Source organism: Papaver somniferum, chromosome 9 (genome assembly GCF_003573695.1).
Source record: "Papaver somniferum cultivar HN1 chromosome 9, ASM357369v1, whole genome shotgun sequence".
In the NCBI taxonomy this organism is placed as follows: Eukaryota; Viridiplantae; Streptophyta; class Magnoliopsida; order Ranunculales; family Papaveraceae; genus Papaver; species Papaver somniferum.
This window is the reverse complement of record NC_039366.1, coordinates 82,268,158-82,280,192: the sequence shown is the minus strand read 5'-3', so window position 1 is coordinate 82,280,192 and position 12,035 is coordinate 82,268,158.

Below are 12,035 nucleotides of genomic sequence, written 5' to 3'. Positions count from 1 at the left end.
TTCAATTGGTAACAGTTTCTCCTTGTCCATGCTTTTAATTTCATCTTTAGAACATTGAGGACAACGTTAGATTTAAGTTTTGGGGTGGGGAAAAACTTTTTAGTCGCATTTTTGAAACTTCTAGCGTCACATAGTATCCGATTAGCTAAGTTTACATACTGTTTCTCATCGAAAAGATAGAAATTAGAATGCTAGAGATAACAATCTTTTGAGACATTAGAGAAAAAGACATTGAGATCTTTGAAATTCAGGAGAGAACTTGTTCCTTTTAGAGGGTAACCGTGATGGACCTAACCATCCATGATGGAAATGCAAGTAGGTCAGGAAATGCCAGAAAGATAAAGCAACCTCACAATGTAGTCTTAGTTACTGGATTACGACTCTCTCTCAGTAGAAACTTATCATCATCAACAAGCGGAGCGACATCAAAATCTATGAAGAAAGTTGAAGACGTTTAAGGTTTAGAAGCAACAATAGAAAAGAATAATTCAAAAATCAAAGTTGAAGACTTAGTTACAAGAAGTTATAAGAGCAAATGATATAAGTTTTTGGAATTCATGATACCAAGACATCACAAGTTGTGAAGATCCAAGTTTTTAAAGTCCTTCTCTCATGGCCATGTAGATTTCTGTCTTGTAATTTTTGTTCCAAAAGTAAGAAAAAAAATCATCATTACGTTCTTTTTGTTCTATAATTAGTTTTTTTTTTCAATAAGTCCATAAGGGAAGTAGAAATTTTTAAGTCAAGCAAGAAATCGAAGAGAAGAGTTAGTTTAACTGTCAAGGTTCTATGAGGTTCGATAGTTTATCATCAACAGTTGAAGACCGAAGAAGACGTTGTTTTTGCTGAGCACTATGAGAGAGTCGAAGAAAGATACATTTTGGTTGCTTTGTTAGTCCGCTTTCTATCTGGCACAAGATCTTTCTAGCACTGGTTCAACTCATCACACGTAATTAGTCCAGCTGTGTAGTAGATGTCCCTCTCATATTTATCTCTCTCCTAATCTTATCCAGCTGTAAATCAGCGGACGCATCTTACAATGTTTATCTAGCTGTATAGCGGATATCTCTTTATCTAGCAGTGTTGCGGATGTGTCTCCCCTTTGCTTTAGTCAGCTTTAAAGATGGCACCTTTAATTTCTCTGGCATTCTAGTTACTTGGAGATAGGTTGAGAATATGTATGTCCTCATAGCTCTTTGGATACTTGTGACCAATTAGAAGTCATGGTTTTGTGGGTACACCTCTGGTAAACCCTCCCGATATTAACTCGGTTTTATTTTTTATTAGTTTTGCTCGAGGACTAGCAAATAATAAGTTTGGGGGTATTTGATAGACGCATTTATGTGTCTAATTTGTCCTCAATGTTTCATACTGTTAGTACCCATTTTCGTCCTTATTATGGTGTTTTGTGTGTTTGTAGGTATTTTTTGGAAATAAATATTGTTGGAAAATTCGGCTCGAAAAGTTGCTCGGAGCACCCCCGGAGGACATTTTCTATATGGACCCCCACTTTGCTATGCGCCACCCACGGCTATGTGTATCCCATTTGTCCACAACACCCATTTGATATTCGGCACCCAGGATGTTGGATAAGGGCTAACCATCTTCTTCATTACAAAAGTTATGTTTTGGCGGGAAATATTTGGTTTCAATGGTAGAACTAGGGTTACGAATTTGAGCTTGTTTCAGCGAGACTAAAAAGCTGGAATTGATTGGGTATATTCCTTTGAACCTAACAAGATTGTTTTGGGTCTTTTGGTTCGATGGATTTTGGCTAGAACTCGAGTTAGAAGAAATCAGGGAGTAAAGCTGGCTAAATTAGGGTTGGAGTTTTTACGCAACTCAGTGAGACTCAACGGCTCAGATTGATTGGGTTTGTTCCTCTGGTGTTAACAGGCATGGTATGGTTGATATAGCCACCCATGTACTACTGGATAAGGGCCAACTGAAATGGCACCCCTTTACATGTACTGTCAGTTCTAGGGAACTGACAAGCTTAATCAATGATTTTGCTCATAACTTTCTCATGCGACGTTGGAACGAGCACATTCTTTCGCCACGGGCATCGTCTTTTCGCACTCCCCAAGATAATGAGATGAAATCCAGGATTTAAACGAGTTACACTTCCTTTTGCTCCAATAACTTCATAGTACCTAATAAACTCAAAACCAAACATAAGAGATGCAATTCACAAGAATAATAGCAAAGAAAGCATAAATACTAGATATAAAATTAGTTGTTTTAGACACCTATAAACTCCACTGCTATTTGCACCCCGGATGTGCTATTTACACCCCATGTCTACGGGCACCTGTACTCTGGTTAGGGGGGATCTTCTTCAACATTTCAAATCCAGAATTTGGCGGGAAGACTATTTTCATCTGCGTACTCTTGGATTTATTGTCTGGATGAGATTATATGAGATGTCTTCATGGGAATCAATTGGGAAAACCTTGTTACGATAAGTCAGGGTTGGCGATGTTGTAGAAACGTAGAAAATGAAGGTTTGATGGGTTTCTCGTGAAATAGGGGACAACTCATCTGTGTGATTTGCTGGATCGGACTGGGAGAGATTTAATAGGAGATTTCCATGGGTTTTGGTTAGTATTAGCCTGTTACGGTACACTGGAGGTATGAGTCGCACAATCTAAGAAAAAAGAGAAGATATGAGCATACTTTCTATAAAACAGGAGAAGAAAGTTTCCCGGTATATGGTGATTTATATTTGGCAAGATTTGGAGAAAATATCTTATAGGATTTATTTCTGTCGTATATTGACAGAGTTTGGAAAGTTCTCAACAACCAAAGACGCGTAAAGAAGTTCACATAGGAGAATTCCTGTGACCTGCGACTGAAGAAAAGAAAAAAATAAACCGAGAGATATTTTGGAATTATAATCGGGTTGTGATGCATATAAAAGAGGTTTCAAGTCTCATAAAAAGAAATCGAGAGTTTGGGGAGTGTTAGAAGGGTTCTGGTGGAGCTCCGGTGGGAAGAAGAGGAGTTGCAGAGAAGTTCTCTGCTGGTGAAGAAGAAAAACCTGATGAAGAACATTAAGCTGTGCATGACAGTCGTATTTCTAGCGTCTTAAATTTCAAATCCAGTTGATTAGCAACGCATATCTTCAGTATTGCAACACCTATTGTAACGGCGACTCTTGTAATGCCAATACATCTGAAAATGCGGGGGGTCTAACAACCACACCCAACAATTCGTTTGGCAATATGAGAGGACTTACTCCAATACACTTTCTAGAGAATCAACTAGACAGTCAGACTAAATCTAGAATAAAATATATCAAAGAGTTTAATATCTCTAACTCTTAATTCAGTCCGCAATCAAAAAATAGAAAAGATCTCTAACTCTTGATTGATCTTAACGCACAACATGTGATATAACAAAATATAATGAGAAAATGAAATAACACAGACACCTGAACTTTGTGAACGAGGAAACCGCAAATGCGGAAAAACCCCGGGACATAGTCCAGATTGAACACCATACTGTATTAAGACGTTACAGGCACTAGCCTACTACCAAGTAACTTCGGACTGGACTGTAGTTGAACCCTAATTATTCTCACACTGATTCAAGGTACAGTTGCGCTCCTTACATCTCTGATCCCAGCAGGATACTACACACTTGATTCCCTTAGTTGATCTCACCCACAACAAAGAGTTGCTACGACCCAAAGTCGAAGACTTGATAGACAAATCAGTCTCACACAGAAAAGTCTATATGATTGAATAAAACTGTCTCCCACAGAAATACCCTATAGTTTTTGTTCCGTCTTTTGATAAATCAAGGTGAACAGGAACCAATTGATAAACCGGACTTATATTCCCGAAGAACAGCCTAGTATTATCAATCACAATAAACTTAATCGACTAGCGAAACAAGTTATTGTGGAATCACAAACGATGAGACGAAGTTTGTTTGTGATTACTTTTCTATCTTTCCTATCGGAGATATAAAATCTCGAGCCAATTATTTTAATTGCACTCAAACGATAAAAACAGCAAGATCAGATCACGCAACTACAAAGATAATAGTTGGGTATGGCTTCACAGTCCCAATGAAGTCTTTAAGTCGTTAACCTACAGGGTCTCGAGAAGAAACCTAAGGTTAAAGGAGAATCGACTCTAGTTATGCAACTAGTAACATACAATGTGTGGAATTAGGTTTCCCAGTTGCTAGAGTTCTCCTTCAAATTAGGGTTTGCAATCCAAGTTACCTTGGTAACAAAGTATTCAATATTCACCGTTAGATGAAAAAACTGATTCAACCAAGCTAATATTTTTCAACCTTTAGATCGAACTTAACCTGTTACACACAAATGAAATGTACCCTTGTTTAGGTTTATGTAACCGTACCTAAACGTGTACACCAGGTTGGTTCACAAATAGTTAACCGAGGTTAGCCATATGGTTACTCTCATATCAACCTTATTCATCTTAACCATAACTAGTTCAAATGACTCAAATGAAACTAGTTAAAGAGTTGTTTAATTGTTTGGAAAACACAATTGATACCATATAGGTTTGATTCAACATGAATCAATCATGGACATTATAGCCACGGTTTGCAAAGATTGCATTCTTTATGATTCAAATGTTTAAGTCCATGAACTGACCGATTCGACAAAGTAACCATCTTAAGTATGCGTACGGGTATGCGTTAAGCAATCGGTTTTGAGTTTGTAAATTTTCCAAACTCAGCAGAAATTTTCGGTTCGAAAACTTCCCCCAGTATGCGTACGGGTATGCATACTTAAGGTGACTAGTTAAGAGTTTGTCAAAAACCAAACTCAGCAGAAATTCTAGGTTGAAGAACTTCCGCCAGTATGCGTACGGGTACGCATACTTAACCTGTCTCCTTCACCAATTTCGTATACACACATATGCATACTCTTGGATTTCGGTTTATGGATTTATACACTAATGTGTGAACACACTATATATGCTTATATCCAAAGATGGTTACATCATCAACTCTTTATTTCAATCATTGAAACATTCTTCTATAATGACAATTGCCGTTTTCACACACTATTAGCATCAAAGCAATTTTCAAGATATTGAAATAATCATTATCGAAACATTCCAAGCCTACATCAAATAATTGTATCGCACAAACCATGTAAGATGTTACTCGGCAATTTTCTCATGATATAAAATGAACTTGGTCGAAGCGAAAGCTTACCAACACATATTTCGAGAAATGTGTAAACTGGATATACTTAGATCGAAATCTCAAATGTGTATAGAGAAAACTATATCGTAACACGACTTATGTCTCAATATAGGATATAGTAGAAATAGACTTTCCAAGTGATAGATAAGTTCAAGTCTCCACATACCTTTTGTCAAAGAAGTTCCACAAGCTCCCCTTAGTAGTTCTTCGTCTTCAAGAGATGAATGTCGAGAGATCTAAGCTCAACTACACTATCTATGTCCTAGTCCGAGACATCTATAAATAGGCTAGAAATCAAGACGTATAGTTTTGATCACTAACATAGACAAACATGCTTGAGATAGCAATGCATGCGAGTTCGACCGAGCAATGCTCTAACAACATCGTTGCATATTCGTTGTGTTATATATTCTCTTCAATAAAAACACATTTTGAGCCATGATTAATTATTTTGAGCGTGTTTTTACCATGAGGAGCTAAACCCCATCACTGGGACGATGGAGAAAGCCTTATCACAATTGTTTGGTAACTATAATTGATTCTTTATGACTTTTTGCACTTACTTTAATTGATTTATGATTTTCACCAATTAGTTGTGATTTCGTTTGGTGGTGTATGCTTAGACGTAAGAGATTTTGATACACCATGCTTGTGATTTACATCTAATGTTTTATAAATCTACCTTGGAAAAGAAATAGAGTCCATAAAAAGAGCTAGAATTGTTGTGAGTCATTATATGAAGTAATTGAATGTGATTAATGGTTGAATCCGAAGTCCTAATATCTCTCGATATCGTGACAACCTTTTGCAAATATTATCTTTGTTTTTAGTATTTTCAATTTTTAAGTCTAAAATCAAACCTCAACAAGTCTGAGTAACGAACACTTTATTTACCACTATCACAATCACATCAATCTCACCCACAACTAAGATTTGCTATGACCCAAAGTCGAAAAATTGATAAACAAATTTGTCTCCCACAGAAAAGTCTATTCTGATAGATAAATCTGTCTCCCACAGAAATACCTACGAATTTTGTTCTGTCTTTTGATAAATCAAGGTGAACAGGAACCGATTGATAATTTGGTCCTATATTCCCGAAGAACAACCTAGAAATATCAATCACCTCACAATAACTTAACTATATGATAATAGAACAAGTTATTGTGGAATCACAAAGAATGAGACAAAGAGCTTTGTGATTATTTTTTATATCTTACCTATCGGAGATAAATCTCTAGCAAATTTTAGACAAGACAATACTCAATATAATATAACAAATAAGATCAGAACATGCAACTACAAAGAAAATAATTGGGTCTGGCTTCAGAATCCCAAGTCTTTAAGTTGTTAACCTATAATTGTTTTAGGAAAAACCTAGGTTAAAGGAGAATTGACTCTAGTCACAACTAGTATCACATAGAAGGTGTGGGGATTAGTCACAACTAGTTCTCCCTTATATAGTCTTTAAATCAGGATTTGATAACTTTGAGACAAAGCAATCAATATTCACCGTTAGATGAAAACCTGATTTAAGATTTAAACTAAGTTTTCACCGTTATATGGTCTTAGCTTGTTACTCACAAATTGAATATACGTTCATTTAGATATGGGTAACCGTACCTAAATGTGTATATTGAGTTGGCTCAATAACAGTTAACCGAAGTAATCTAGATGAACACTTTTGTATTAACCATGTTCATCTTAACACTTCTAGATCAAATGATAATCAAATGAATCTAATTGTGTTACTCATAAAGTTGTTCAATTGTTTATATCATAGAAGTATACAAGACACAATTGAAGCAAAATCTAATTGATTCAAAAGAATCAGTTCATGAACATTTTAGCCACGATTTGCAAAGATTGCATTCCTTAATTTATAAATGTATTTGTTCATGAGTATGAAATCATACTTAATTACATAAGTTTGCAAATGGGTAGGCAAACTTAAGTTCCGGACTTGATCCTTTCCGATAGTTCACAAACGGGTACTCATACCGTCGTTCCGGACTTGATTATTTTTGACAGTTCGCAAACGCATACGGATCAAATTCAGGTGAAACAGTTTGCAAACGGGTACACAAACTTAGTTCCCCGACTTTGACAGTTAAAACCGTTCCCATACGGGTATGTATACTTGGTTCTCGAAGATGAATCATTCTTACAACAGTTTGCATACTGGTATGCATACTGTGCTATATTCAGACAATGGTTAATTGTTCTAAACTCCCATTTCAATCATTGAAACATTCTTAGAAGACGACAATAGCTATCTCACACAAACTATTAGATTATAAGCAATTTTCAAGTGATTGAATGATCAATACGAAACATTCCGAGTCTACATCAAATGACTGTCTCACACAAATCATGTAAGATGTTACAAGGCGATTTTCACATGATTATATTTTGACTTTCGTCAAGAATAATGATGAACGTAGTTAAAGCAAAAATCTTTCCAACAAATATTTCGAGAAAGATATAAGCGAGTTAAACTCAGCTCGAAATATCAAATGTGTATAATGTAAAAGTCTATACAGAGGCTTAGTCTCATATAATAGAATAGACTTCTGAGTGATAGATGAGTTCAAGTCTCCACATACCTTTTGTTGATGAAGTTCCTCCAAGCTCCCCTTAGTAGATCTTCGTCTCAATCGATGAACGCCGTGAAGTCTAAAGATCAACTACACATTATATCCTAATCCGAGACATAGCTATAAGTAGACTAGAAATCAAGACTTATAGTTTGACACCTAAACTTGACAAACAAGCTTGAGATAGCAACGCTTGCGAGTTCGACCAAGGAGTGCTCTAACACCATCATCTCAAAATTCAATCTAAAAATACATATAGTTAAGTTTCAATAAATAATAAAGAAATGATATATATAAAGTAGAAAAATTTATACCAATTCATAAAAAAAATAATTTATACCTCAACAACCTCAACCACACCAGGTTGATCAAAAGGTTAGCTAATTTCTCATTATCAATATAAGTTAAATTCCCAACAAAGAGTTTAGCATCTTCAGAAGTTTCAGTATAACTCTCTCCACTACTTTCCTCCTTTACAAACCCCCATCTCCACCAGGAGTCTCAATTTCATCGCCATCTTCTTCAGTTGCAACAATATTTAAAGCAACAAATGTTGCCAATTTTGATGAAAAAATCTTCTATCAAAACCAAAAACATCTAAAATCAATATGCGTGATATGGAGGAGGTGAATGAAGACATGTTACCAGAGAGAAAGTAGGAAATAATAAAGATATGAGGAGGTGAATCGATTGCACTATGAACGTTATGTACAGGAACCGGAAAAAAAGTAAGGAAGATACAGAAGAAGTTAGAGCTGGATAAGGAGGCCCTTAACAATTCATGCGGGGATAACTGACACATAGGACTAATCAAAGCCGTTGGTTTATCTATTGGGAGAACAAACCAGGACCGCCACTTACATAGGCAAACTTATCAAACTATTTTTTGTATTCTTGATAAGAATAAAATCAATACGTAATAGGCGATTTACTAATTAGATCTTAGTACAACATCTTAACGGTCACCAGTGAAAAAAATTATTTTAAAATTTCTAATCACAACATGACTGCTCTTTACGAAATATTTCATCTCAAAATCGTCAATCATAGCAAGATAAATTAAGTCAAATAGTTAATCTAGTCAATCATATCTAGTCAAATAGTTGCTAGGTTACCAACCAAGGTTGTATGCCGATCTTAATTTTTATTATTTTAGTAAATGAATAAGGTTTTTCTAATATTAATTAATTATAAAATATATTATTTTTTTTATCAATCAACAGTAGCTAGTTCAGCGGTCGAGATGATAACACTACGTGCAACATGCATTTCTCAACTCTCGACTTGGGTCTGGGGTTGCTCACTTGGGCTTAAGCAACATGTATATCTCAACTCTCGGCTTGGGCTTAAGAGATTTGTAAGGAGGGTGGCCAACTTGGCCAAAAAAAAAAGGAACCATTTTTTGGGGACCAGCCTTTTTTTTGGGACCACTTATTATAAGGCCATCTATCCTATAATTATTAGGGATGTCCTAAAGTAGTGACATTACTAATTTGTCCTTAATCCTAATTAAAATTAAAACTAAACTAATAACTACCAAAGTTTAACCTAATCCTAAAAGATAATACAACACAGAAGGGGTTTTTGATCCTTGAACGGTCGGATAACATTGCATCTGACCATACCAATCTCATCCTGGCGAAAGACATCCGATGGATGTAAGAGTTGTGACTTATTTTCATTATGAATATACATTGAATACATTGCCTCGTCGTTAAGATCATAAAAAGAAACATTAAATGTTACAAAATAAATAAATAAAAGATCATCATGCATAACTTTTGGAGTTAAAAACAAGTATTATTGATATTATTGTCGTCATATATTAGTTGATATTATTGTCGTAATAAATTAGTCATCCTTCATCAGCCTATAAAGAAAGAACAACATTAAATCCTTAATAATATTTAGAAATATATTTTTTATTTATTTTGGAACCAGTTAAATATGATAAGGTACCATGAAGAAATATTTTGAAAAACGAGATGCACATATGTTAATTCCAATAGAGTCTAAAATTGAGCAATGGTGTATACCAAACACAATTTTGAAATAAAGGTACAAAAAAATTACAATTGAGTTTATTTTACAAACTTCATCTGTTCAATACTTCGTACAAACCTTTGAGGAAATTTTTGGTATCATACTACCGTACACGCATCATATTATAATTTTTTTGTTAGTACTAAAATTTAAAAAGTTACCAAGTTCCGGACTTTTATATGTATAAAAAAACCACAATCGACGAAAATAAATATTTATATAAATTTTTTTTATTAAATGTAACCACAAATTTTATTGTTATGAAAACTACAAATAGGGTCTTCAAATGTAGGAGGGAACGTATGGTAGTTTTTTTTTTCCTACAAGTGCACCACCAATAATTTAGAAAATTCGGGTAATTTAAAAAATACTATACATTTACCACATATCAGATAAACGCAGTGTTGCTGCGACATGAGTTACATCCTGAAAGTGGTAACCTAATTCGTTATGAATTTTAATTGATTAGTTCCCTTATAATCAGGGTCATAAACTTCATATTACAACATTGATTGAATTTCTTTGTTTAAATAAAACAAAGGCAAATACGAAATTCTTTTAAGAATATTTTTTTATGTCTTTTACGGTTATAAACATAATAAAATTGATTATTATTTTTTTACGAAAATCAGGTAAGCTTTATCGATCAATTAGAATTGAAAAAATAAAATACTTTCGTAGAAATTTTTCTACTGATCATGTTACGCCCTCCCTCAATTTGTATGTTTTTAGGACGAAACTAGAGGTGGAACAAAAAGTTAATTTTTCAGGATAAATTGAATAACACGTAAGAATTTTTATTAAATAAACTAGATAACAACTATTTACATTTTATTTATATTATTTAGTAAAATGAATTGGTTTTAAAATGCAAAAGGGTTGTTAAATGGATTGGTGATACAATCTTAAAAATATTTCTATTAATCCAAGTTTGATCGATCTTATGTTGTTTTAGTTTTGGTCATCAAAAATAAAATAATATAACACTATAAAACAATTTAACAAGCAAAATTTAATTTCAGTAATTACTCTTAAATCAACTGCACTTTAGACCAACTTTAAAAATTATTTATATCAAACTTCCAGGTTCATAAGTTCTTGTACGTGGAATTCAACCTAATAAGATTTTGAAACCTAATTAAATATAATCGTTAATTAGACACATGTCGAATTATTCTTTTTCTATATGTTTTTATTAAATATTACTATAATTCTATGTTAGACTCATGTCGTGCCGTTACGGCATGGTGTTAGAGCACTGCTCGGTCGAACTCGCATGCGTTGCTATCTCAAGCATGTTTGTCAATGTTAGTGATCAAAACTATAAGTCTTGATTTCTAGCCTATTTATAGATGCCTCATACTAGGACATATATTGTGTAGTTGAGCTTAGTTTTCACGGCGTTCATCATTTGAAGACGAAGAACTACTAAGGGGAGCTTGTGGAACTTCATCGACAAAAGGTATGTGGAGACTTTAACTCATCTATCACTTGGAAAGTCTAATTCTACTCCATCTCCTATATTGAGACATAAGTCGTATTACGATATAGTTTTCTATATACACATTTAATATTTCGAGTTGAGTTTAACTCGCTTACATATTTCTCGAAATATGTGTTGGCAAGCTTTCGCTTCGACCAAGTTCATCTTATATCATGTGAATATTGCCGAGTAACATCTTACATGGTTTGTGTGATACAATCATTTGGTGTTGTCTTGGAATGTTTCGTAATGATTATTTCGATAACCTGAAAATTGCTTTGATACTAATAGTGTGTGAAAAACGACTATTGTCATCCTCTAAGAAAGTTTCAATGATTGAAATAAGAGTTTAGAACAGTTAACCATTATTGGATATGTCATGTTGTGTACTCTTGCACATATGTAATCTGTTAGAGCACTGCTCGGTCAAACTCGCATGCGTTGATATCTCAAGCATGTTTGTCAATGTTAGTGATCAAAACTATAAGTCTTGATTTCTAGTCTCTTACAGCTAAATCTCGGACTAGGATAGTAAGTGTAGTTGAGCACAAGGACTTCATGACGATTCATCATACAAGTAGAAGGACTACTCAAGGAACCGGTGGAACTTCTCGACAAAAAGGTATGTGGAGACTTGAACTTATCTGTCACTCAAAAGTCTATCTATTCTATCTCCTACTCTTTGAGACAAAAGTCGTATGTTGTATATATAGACTAGA